Source organism: Bidens hawaiensis, unplaced genomic scaffold (assembly GCF_021521415.1).
Source record: "Bidens hawaiensis isolate Kalapana, Puna unplaced genomic scaffold, B.hawaiensis_p1.1 tig00038515_1, whole genome shotgun sequence".
Lineage (NCBI taxonomy): Eukaryota > Viridiplantae > Streptophyta > Magnoliopsida > Asterales > Asteraceae > Bidens > Bidens hawaiensis.
Window position 1 is genome coordinate 128014 of NW_027505550.1, and position 12596 is coordinate 140609.

Genomic DNA, 12596 nt, shown 5'->3' on the forward strand with positions numbered 1-12596 from the left:
AAATATAATGTACCTTTATATTATGAGATAAATATGTTGTGCCACTATGTTTAGTTGTGTCAAAAATTTGGGCCTAATTTACACACTTAATTTTGTATATACGAACACGATACATTTAACATGTTTTTAATCGTGTAAATATGGTGGTCAAGTAGTGATCAAGTTGTAAGAGTGTTAACCATGTTGAATATGACCGGTTGGTCATGTATTACAGCCCAAAACACATTATATTCTAGGGTCATGTAAACAAAACTTATGTCTCTGACATGTGATTTGTTGTAAAGATAGGGTAAACTGAAAGCTACTTATATGTTGCCAATTTAATTATTTTAGACTATGATGGAGACAAAGTAAGCCAATCTATTGGGAAAGTATTGAAATAAAACATGAAAAGTTGAATTATGTCTAATGACGACGTGAAAGAGAATTAGAAAATGTTATATTATAATTTTATATCTTATGTGGGCCTGATCTCGTTGTAAAAAAAAGGGAGAAACATGTTTCGGTGAATTGAAGTGAGCCATATTATCAGACTAAACTTGGTCATTTGATGATTCAATATGAATGTTTTTTGTCGTGGTTTGGCTATTATGATGTTCAAACTTTAGACTTGGCACAAAGGAAATGAAGGAAAGCGTTAAGAGTATCGACTAATTGTTTTGAAGAGAAGTTTATGGCATTCGTTATGGTTTAAATTTTAATGATTAGCAAAGTTTGAATACATGTAAAGTATATGTTGATTTTGATATAATGTATCGTCTTCCATGCTAGTATAGTATAGTATAGTATAGTATATCCAATGTTGGAATGACTTTTTGAGAAATAAGTCAACATTGACATGTAAGGGCGTAGGGCATGCCCATTGGCGTACCATACGTTGGTATGAATATCTAACTATAAGGTAGCTTTTGGTATGTATGAATGAGAGTCGGAATGGAATGGAGCATTATGATGGAATGAAAAAAAATGTGTTTGGTTGGTAAATGGAATGGAATCACCCATTACCATGTTCATTCCATTCTCTCTGACACCCTAAATTCATTCCATTCACCCCCTTGTTTATTTTCATTACAACCCTCTTTCACACTATATCACCTCCACCACCACTACCTAGGGCCGTCCAAACCGCTCGTCGCTCGAACTCGCTCGCCGCTCGCTCGGAATTTGCTCGGAAAATGTTCGCTCGTTTTTTCGCTCGATTGAAAACGAGCCGCTCTGCTCAGTTCGGTTTGTAAACGAGCCAAGCAATGAGCAAGGGATCGCTCGGTTCGGTTCGGCTCGAATATTTTTAGTTTGTTTTATTATATATATGTACATACAATTATTATTATTATATAATAATATATACATATACATATACATATACACATATGATTGTGTATAAAGATGTATTTCATAAGTATCTTGAATATTGATACTGCAATATTGAACAATATTTAATTTAATATATTTAGTATACTTAAAATATAAAAAAATAGAAGATAATAATGTAAGATATAAGGTACAGCAAGTGAACACACAAACCCTAAACTTCTTTCATACTATGAGCCGCTCCTCTTCATCTACAGCGACGCAGCCACAGATCCATTCTAGTCCATCATCGCAACACCCTCTCAATCCATACTGTCATAGTCCCATCCACAGCCACAACTCCACTCCTCTCTATCCATGCCGCACGTCGCTCAACGGAGAACCATAATCGCTCGCCGGAATCGTTATTCACAGGTTGCTCCCCATCCTAAAGTTGAGTCGTCTCGTCTTCATCATTCCAATTTGAGCGAAAACGAGCCGATTCGAGCCGCTCGTTTTAATTCGAACAGAGTTCGAGCAACGTTTTTCGCTCGTTTACTTAAATTCGAACCGATCTGAGCCACTCGGTTTCAATTCGAGCCGAGTTCGAGCAGACGCTCGGTTCGGCTCGGCTCGTGAACAGCCCTATCACTACCCATTGCCCTCTCACCACCACCACCACCCCGCCTCCACCGTCCGCCACCACTACCCACCTTCACCACCACCACCCCGCCTCCACTGTCCGCCACCATTACCCACCTTCACCACCACCACCCACCACCGCCGCCCCCACCACCCGCCTCCCCCACCCCCACCACCCGCCTCCCCCACCCCCACCACCCGCCTCCGTTGTTCGCCACCGCCACCACCCACCACCACCTACCAGTGCCGCCCAACACCAACCATCGCTCCCAGCTATCACTACGGCCCACCCCGCCGCCGCCACCCACTAACACCACCACCTGCCAATCGCTCCCGCCCACACCCACCACTATCAACTCACTATCATTTTTATTTTATTCCGGTTTTTTCTAGCTTATCAAAAAATAAAAACTAATAAGTCATTCCATTCTCACATGGTAACCAAACATTTCAATGGAATGATAATGGTCCATTCCATTACCTCGTTTTCCATTCCCTCGCTCATTCCATTTCATCGCTCATTCCATTACACATACCAAACAGACCTTAATACTCTATGTTGGCTTGTTGGCTTAGAGTTGTAGGAGCGCTACGGTACAAGAAATCTAAATACATAATTCGTTTTCTTTATCAAGATATTTTATTTCTCATTTCTTTATTTAGAAATACTTTTATTCAAGATCTAACTTTAAACTTTTATACAATTTATAATATATAAGAAATCTAAATATATAATTCGTTTTTTATATAGATTTATAAAAAGTTGCATTGTATCAATTGTCACACCCTGAAAATCTTAACTTAACACAGCGGAAGTTTTAACTTAAGCCGTTCGGGTTATGACAGATGCCGATAGCCAACAATAATAGACAATTAATAATAAAAGCATCATCTTTTATTATAAGAAAATATTTTACAAAATCAGAGTTTAATACACGTGCTAATGCACGGTTTACAATACTTCACTTTTGTTCTAACATCCCACGCTCTCATTTCCATGCCACCTCGAAATCTTCACTTACCTGAAAAGCATATTAAAATATCGATCAACACAATGTGTTGGTGAGTTATTCCCGAGAAAAAATTATCATATAAATATAGACAATTTATATATAAAACAACACATGAATATAATAGTGTACGGCCATTATACTCCCAACAATACCGATCTTAACACGGTACAACACAATAACGAAACTCGCATTTTACCTTTAAGCACAAAAAGCGTTAGTTGTAAACTAGCTAAGAGTACAACGCGTGTATGACTACCAATTTGATAACTCGAAACGTACCATACTCGAAATATTCCCACTTTTAACCCAACGCGAATGGAAGTGAGGGGCGTCACCCCGATAGATCTACCAACATTTCTGTGTCCTCAATTCGGTTAACAGTTATTTAACCAAATTGATTCATCCCACAATAACGACAATTTGTAAAGTATAATGCGCTTTCAAAACATATATATAAATACGAATATAGATATACAATATGCTTTTCGGAGGAAGAACTCACCTTTGAATCCGATGTTCGTATAACACTCGTGTCCTATAATAGTACACGTTCGTTAATTTTGAATTCGAGTTTGACCAAAAATGGTTAACTATATACATGTTTGACCAATATATATATATATATATATATATATATATATATATATATATATTTATTCTAAAAATCCATACAAGCACACAACACATAAAGTTTACTACTTATAATTATATAAATACATACTTAAAAATATAAACAAGTAGTAATCAACTAATAATTGTTTTATTTAATAATTTAAATTAATTATTAAAATTTATAAAAATTATTACCTTTAGTTGCTGGAGTGTTTTGAAAAATTTAATTATTATTTTATTTAGAATTTTGACTCTGTTATAATCGGTTTTGTCGGTTTTGCCGGTTTTGAGTTTAAAAACGAGCCGGTTGTTATTTTGTGAAAACTTTTAGTTTTAAATTATCAAAAACACTTTTTATATAGTTTCTAGTAAAGTTTTATTAGTTTTCAATAAAAATGTTATGGTTTTTATTTTGTTGCCAATTTTTTAAAAAGCCAATTTTTGACGTTTTCGTGTCGGTTTTCGCGACACGAACCAGGTTGGTTTAAGTTTTGCTATTCTTTACTTTTCTTATACTTTAACTTATGTTAAATATAAGAATATTATGACTTTAGGAGCTGTTTTAATTCAGTTCCAAAAATTCATGTCGGTTCACTTTAAAAGTCGAACTTTCCGACCTTTAAAGTCACCGACAAGCTATTTAAGTCACAATGTCAAAACCAAACCATTTGGTACAGCAAATATACATATAATAACAAGTAATATATTATCCTACCCATGTTTGATTATCTAGCACCAAGTATACACACAAAACAATTCTTTTTCTACACATACTCAAACCTTAACTTAAGTTTTCAACTACACATTGAACATGTTATTTCTATAGTCTCTACAAGGTGTTTATGTACCAAAATTTCCAGATCTTAATAACCCATAGTAACCTCTTATTTCATCCCATTATCATCTTTTAAACAAACACATTCTTGATTCTTTAACAACAAAGTTTCTATTACTAGTAAGTAGCAATTTTTAATAACCTTATTATCATACTAACAATCTTTACAATAGAGTTTACTAAAGTAATCCTAACCACAAGTCTTTAATCATCCACACAAGATTATGTTCACTTATCAAATCATCTTGCAAAACTTCTTGTACAATTTACAAAGTTTCTTTTATTAGTAAGTTTAACACAAACTCTTGTTTATCTAAGTTATCATGTTTCATGCATCCTAGTACTTCTAGTAGATTTTATTCTTTTCCATATGTCCCATTCAATCACTTAGTTTGTCATTTTCAATCCATATAAAAATCAATACAAGACAAGTATGAGCTTTATGATCAAAAATCAAAATTTTGTATTACTTGCATGTGTAAGTAACTTTCCAACAAAATCAAATCTCTACACTTTTGTCAACCCTTTTCCAAGATCCTTTTTATCTTTTCAAAGCCATTATTATTATTACTTACAACTTTTTCAAGAAATCAAGTATGTGGGTTTTCAAAATTATCATTCTTTCTTTAACCATTTTACCATTTAACAAGCTTACAACTTCAATCCAACACCCAAATCAAAACCCACGGTTCTAATGGATGTTTTTACCCATAATCCATTTCCAATCTTTTGACCATTTACACATTTACTTCCATTATTAAAACAATACTTAAACCCATTTGTTAAACAAACTCAAGTAACATCAATATAGACAATCTATACAAGCTAAAATGCAACCATAACAAGTCCTATAATCAACAAAACCCATCTTATACATTCACATGCAAAATCACGGGTTAACATTATACTTGCATGCATACATCCACATTATACTTGCATGCACATGATCAAACATACCAAAATCAAGATTTAAACATCAAATAGCAACTAATATACACAAATCTTGAAGTGGGTTACCTTGGATTTCGGATTTGGTGCCTATGGAGGTGATAACGTGGCCTTAAGTTAGCTTATGGTTCCCTCTTTGGCTTCCTACTCCTTGTTATTTGCCTAATCCTCCATCAAAACTCCTAATCTTTAACAATGGTGTAAGGTGGTTTTTGAAATGATGATGATGGTGAAGGGTGGTGTGGGTGGCCGGTTATATAAAGAGAGAAAGAGGTATAGGTTTATGAGTTGGATAATAGAGTGTGAATGTGTCCATGTTTGAAGCTTCCAAGTAATCTAGGTAATCATTGTATGTATGTATATATTAATATAATAATGCAAGTGGGTGGTTTTGTGTGAGAGTGGCGGCCGTAGAGGGGGTAAGGGAGTGGAAAGGTTTGTGATAAATAATAATATATGGTATTATCTAGGTGTTAGGGTTTAACGTATCTCGTAATTTATCTAGCCAAACGACATCCGTTTCTAATAATTTTTATCAGACTTTGAGCGAAATTAGATTACAGTAAGTGCCTGCCTAAAAACATAATTTTCTGAGAAACTTAATGTCGGGTCCTTACGGTGTCCTCTACTGGCTTTCGGTTACTTATTTTCTAATTTTCGCGATTCGAATCTTCTAAAATTAAGTTTAAATACTATCTCTAATATCCTAACATAAAATTTAATTTTTCGAGGTCATCTTGACATGTTTATGAATTTATCTGTTTCGAGACATTACCCGGTGTCAATCTGTACAGTGTCAGCTACACGACAAAATTGAACTTTTTCGGGTTCCATATTTTAAAACTCAACTAAAATAAAAAACTTTAGCTAAAAAATATTATTCCTATGTATTTATTTTACTAATTAATACGCGATTACGGGTAAGATAATTACCAAATTAGTCTAATTTTTGGCGGTTGTCACATCAATGACACACCCCAACTTAGAGCTTAGGCATGTGACCAATAGTTTGTACATTTTTGTAAATATATCAGAGTTTAAGGTTGTAAATTGGAAGTTGTGATTAAAATATTAATATATTTAAAAAGACGAGAATTAAACACCCGTTAGTTTGTTACAAAATGTTTGAACATGAAAACCATAATTACATTATTTTAATATCAAAATGCTTCATCTGAGCCACCAGATCGTCTAATGGCTATCCTCCATCTCCAAACACCTATTCTTGATTACCTGTAAACCAGTTTATAAAATACGTCAGCAACACATGCTGGTGAACACGTTAACACAAAATATTTTATTACTTGATTATCTCCTCAGACATAACTTAGGCCTCGGCCCAACGTGGCTTAGGAAATAATCAAGTTCTGAAATCTGAAGAACAATTACAAACTCCAGCTCAACTCGAATCGCTCAAAAAACACCGCAGCGTTCGAGATTACTTAGCTACTATCAATACACACAAGACAATTCCCACTCGGACATTACTTAGGTCGGGCCTAACGTGGTGGAGGCATATCAAGTGTGGTAAGGTGTTCCCACCGTCTAACCACATATGTAAGGATCCAGACAAACTTATACGATAGCCTGAGGGCCATCGATTACGTTTGTTTATAACATTTTAGGGATACACAATCCCATGTAAACACTTAAAGACACCTATTTATAATTTGTAAAAAGTTTGGACGTATTCACATTTTTTATGATCAGTGTATCTAACTGATATATTCTTCTTTGTTACATCGGACCTATAGTACGATAATAACATTTTATAAATACTAGATCAACAATCTAGCTTTTAGACCTTTAGTCTATTTGCATATTCTTTACCTTGACAGTCATTTCTTTATACTTGGACAATTAGTCCAAAACAGTTATCAATTAAACACTGCGTTTTTTTTTTCATGAAGAAACGTATATACTAAGTTTCTTTTTTACTTAAGAAATATTATAACATCTTTTAATTATAAAGAAATAATATTTTATCTATACAATTTTCTTATAAAAACTATATTTCACTTATTATATCATCAAGGTATAGACTATACCCACGACTAGGGTCCAAGCCATAAATAATAAAATAATCGGGCGCAACCCCTACTTTGTATGGCTATGTTATAAGAAATGCCTAGGCTTGACATGGGCAACACTTCTACTTGTCGGTAGTTAAACAAGAGAATAAACAAACAACACTTCTACACCTTGCACATACTTCGAGACACGAATACCGGAACGTCGGAATCATGTCACGTATTTTTAGGTAATGTGTGTATTGGAGGTGTGATGGATGACTGAGACTTCATCCCATGGATGCCTATTTATAGGCAGAAAAGGTGCTATTTCACGTCGAGCGAAGGGCTTTTATCAGGTCCGTTCGCATAGCGCGAAGGACTATTTAACCGCCATTGAAATCTTTTGTCATTCGCATAGCACAAAGGATTGGTTCGCGTGGCACAAACTAGACCTATATGGTCGCTGAGTTGACACGTAAACCTGCCACGTGTCACCCGATGGTGACACATGCAAAAAATTGTCAGGATAAGACTTGGGTTCCTTAGGTGTTGTTTGTTTTCTAAAACAAAAACTGTCTGCAATCTGATTTCATCTGATTTAATGTCTGTAACTTAAGATGTGGTATGAAGATCTGCAATCTGAAAATATAATATTGTTTGTTATATATACTGGATATCGTCTGTATAAGCCGAAAATTAGTTACCTATCATATATATCACAATAGATAGAAGTCATTTAACGTTTGTAGATTGCTAAAATAATTGGTGGTGGTGTACGAACTATGAAGTGGGTGATGGTGGACGATTGGTGGTAGACGATTGTGGTAGGTGGTGAATGGTGGTGGTGGACGGTATGTGGTGGTGATGAACGGTTGTGGTGGGTGGTGGACGGTGGTAGTGGACGGTGATTGTGGCCGACGGTGGGTGATGTACATAAAATTATACATCTTTTTAGCATCAAAGAATCTCTAAAAACTAAAACTTATATCAAATAATATAGCTCAGAAGGCTACTTATCATATTAAAATGCAATTTCAGGTATATCAAGCCTTAAACGAAGAAACAAGTGAAAAGACGAAGAAAAACGAAAGAAAACTCAAGAAAATCCTCAATCACGCCCTCTTGCCTCAAGGACCACGCCCCCATGCTTCTGAACTCAAGAAAAGACAAAAATCTACAAGAAAAGACAAACATTGGACAAAGAAGCACGGCGGCGTGCTTAAGCCACCATGGGGCCATGGTTACCTTCCAGATAAGACAAAAAGAATTAGCACATGTCATTAAAAAGCACGGGGCCGTGCCTCAGGAAGCACGCCCCCGTGGTGAGTCATCATGTACATTCTGACAATATTTAATTCAACTGGACACTTGGACACGGGGCCGTGCCTCTAAGGACACGGGGCCGTGCCTACTTCCTCAGACTACCTATAAATAGAGGAGAATGCATTAACCAAGTGTGCTTGAAGAAAATCTCTATACGGGTTTATCTTTTAAAAACACTCACATTACACTCATATTGAAGATATTGTGAAGAGTTTGAAGGCTTGGAGGTTACCATCATCATCCATCATCATCAACATCATCATAATCCATCATCATCCTTAAGAAGGGAGATTCATCCACATTTGGTTAGATTGTTCTAGTTTAATCATGTGTTTGTTATCATCATCTCTTTTAATGTTCATAACAACGCTCATTATGAGCTAAACTCCATTTACCATCTAAAATCTATGAAGAAGCTTTGTTTTAATTGTGATTATGTGAAACATGTGGTTTAGCTTGGTAAAGTACATGGTTATTTTGCAATTATCGATTGATGAAGAAATGTTTTATCACTTTAACTCAATACATCAAGGTTGATGACTAAAAATAATTCATGATCACTCATGTTCTTGGAAACAAGAAATGGTAAAAAGAATACTTTGGTAATTTATTCAAGATAAAACATGGATCTCTATGTTACACTTAGAAATGATGAGATATAGGTTATGATCTATTTCTCTAGTTTTGATAATTCGAAAATAACATTGCTAACACGATTGCTTAGGTTATCATGCTAGTCAAAGAAATCATATGTTAATGGAATGTGTAATTATAACCTAATCTAATCAACCAAGGGGAGGTTGTGTGAGTTAACTACAACCACTCGAAGTTGTTAGGATTGGTATTTGAGAAATCGAAGTCAATCCTAATCGTTCTACTTTACCAACTACTTGTCTACTTAAATTGGCATTCTCGTCGTAGCATGCTATTAAGCACATGATAGACTTGAAAATATGCATGCTATTTTCTATTATGTCATAGAATGTATTCACTCAAAAATGAGGAATATAGTCTATCATATATTATTAGGGCAAGTTGATAACATGTTTATTTAATAATCATCAAGGAACAATGAAGTGGATTCTTGATCTTAGATGGTAACATTTATATAATTGAACTACTCGTTTAGAACTTCTCTTCTTGTCACCTATATATTATATATAAGTATTTATATTTTATAAAAAGTTCAAAAATCAACCCAAAATGAATAAAACTCTGCGATTACATTAAAACGAAGATTCATTATTAGAAACATTTGTGTCCACGGATCGATACTTGGTTCTTACCAATACTATCATACATATACGATAGGTACACTTGCCTATTTTGTGTGTGTTTAGTTTTAGTAGAAATCACTTTTATAAATTTAAAACACGATCTTGTGCAAAGCTAAATCTCCAAATTATAATATATTTTAACGCACCGCACACAAGACATCAAAGTTTTTTGGCGATGTTGCCGGGGACACGGTACATTTCTAAGAACGATCCAAGTTTTAATTTAATCATTGAATATAAGTGTACAAATTTTCTTTACTTTTATTTTATTTTACTTAATATTATATTATATTATAATATATTAAAGGCTAGCCTAACCTTTACTTTTGCTTAACTTATACCTTAGTTTAGTTTTAAAATAGCTTAGCTTAACTTTTAGCTTAACTTTAGCCTAACCTTTAGTTTAATTTAAATAGTTTAAATTTGATTTAACCCCATGTATGTCCTCTACATTCAGACCTGAGCTTGTTTCTCCAATTTCTGAACCGGAACGACTCTTTCGTCGACGAACGCCAAAACAGACTGCAGAAACCGCCAAAACGATCAATGACGAGTCAGTAGACGCCACGGCATCAGGAGGAAATCAAACCGAAGAAATGATGGAAGCACAAAACAATGAACCAAACATGAGCCAGTCTGCCAAGCCAACTCTCGAAGGCTACGGCACTGGAGTGGCTTCACCCGATATCACCGAACATTTCGAAATCAATCAAGCACCATTTATATGGTGGAAAATTCAGTTCAATTTCGTGTTCTCCACGACGAAGACCTTCTTTCTCATATATCTTGATTTCTACGAATCTGCGGAACCTTTATAATTCAAAACTGTTCAGAAGATCAGATCAAACTCAAACTCTTTCCTTTCTCTCTAAGGGGTCAAGCCTTAGAATGGATAGAATCTCTTCCTTCTGGTTCCATCACCAACTGGGACCAGATGGTTGAATAGTTTCTCCTCAAATACATTCCGCTTGATAAAACTGCCAAATATCGAGCCAACATTACCGGATTACGGACCGATAATGATGATTTGTTACACGCAGCATCGAAGAGATACAAAAGTCTTCTGAGTAGGGATGAGCATGGTACCGGACCGGTACCGACCGGTCCCGATCCCGAAAATCCCGATCCCGAAAATCCCTAATTCTTGGTATCGGTACTGGTACCCGGGATTATACCGGTACCGGAGGTAAAAAATCGGGAAATACCGGTACCGTACCGATCCCGAAACTTAAAACATTGGTACCGATTCGGTACCGACGTTACCAAATCGGTACCGATTTCGGTACCGGTCCCGATTTTGCTCATCCCTACTTCTGAGAAGATGCCCACACCATGGATTGAGCGTATGGTTACAAATACAAACTTTCTTTGACGCACAATCCAGTCAAAACAAACAGGCCATTGACCAAGTCGCCGGTGCAGACCTGGGATCCAAATCACCTAACGAAGCATTTGAAATCATGGAGAAGGCAGCAAAGAAGAGTTTCGCTTATAACCCACCAAGATCTACACCAACACACAAAGAAATGCACCATGTCGATTCCAACACTCTTGTCACCGCACAACTTGAAGCCCTTTCCAAAAAATTCGAACAACTTCAATCCGAAATATTAAAAACCAAAATCACCCGTGACACCTATGGAGGAACTCAAAAGAAAAGTGACTGCAAACAAGTCGTTATGTCTATGAAGGAAGTTGACTTCATCGCCCATCAAAACAACACTTTCAGTAACAACTACAATCCAAGATGGAGAAACCACCCGAATTTCAGTTGGAAAGACGGAGGTAACACTCAAACTTTACCCGGATTCGAAAAAAGACCAATGAATCAATCCTTCCAGCCTAAACCTCAATTCCAAGAACAAAGTTCCAGTAGCCATCAGAACCCGAGCTACTAAGAAATTGAGGAAATGTTGATCCAAATCATGACCTAAACGAATGAAGCAGAAAAGAAGGCCGACTCAAGAGCTATTGATATCAGTGGAGTATTACTAAAGCATGAAGCTGACCTTAAAAGTCAACAAGCATCATTGCAGAATCTAGAAACTCCAATCGGACAAATTGCCCGACAATTATCCGAAAGACCACCTGACACTCTTCCAAGCAACACAATCACCAATCCATATGCAACAGCTAACGTTGTTACACTAAGAAGTGGCACGACCACTGTTGCTTCACCAAATTCAGAACTAGTTATGGAGAAGGAAGCCGTTGACAAAACGCAGGAGATACTGATTCCAACAGGCAACGTACAACCTAAGGAACCAGTCTGATCCTATGTTCCACCTATTCCATACCCTGGACGGCTGAAGCCGGAAAGATTGGAAGCTCAGTATGGGAAGTTTTTAGAACTCTTTATACAACTCCACATCAACATCCATTTCATCGAAGTTATTGCTCAAAGGCCAAAATATGCTAAGTTTCTCGAAGAAGTGCTGAAACAAGAGGAAGCTGGAGGAGTTATCACATGTCACCCTGAGTGAAGAATGTCCAGCTATCCTCCAAAACAAGCAGCCACCGAAAATGACCGATCCAGGGAGCTTTACTATCCCTTGTCCCATAGAAAATTTGTCTGTTAGCAATGCCCTGGCTGACCTAGGAGCTAGTATTAACTTAATGCCTTATGCGGTTTTTGCAAAATTAG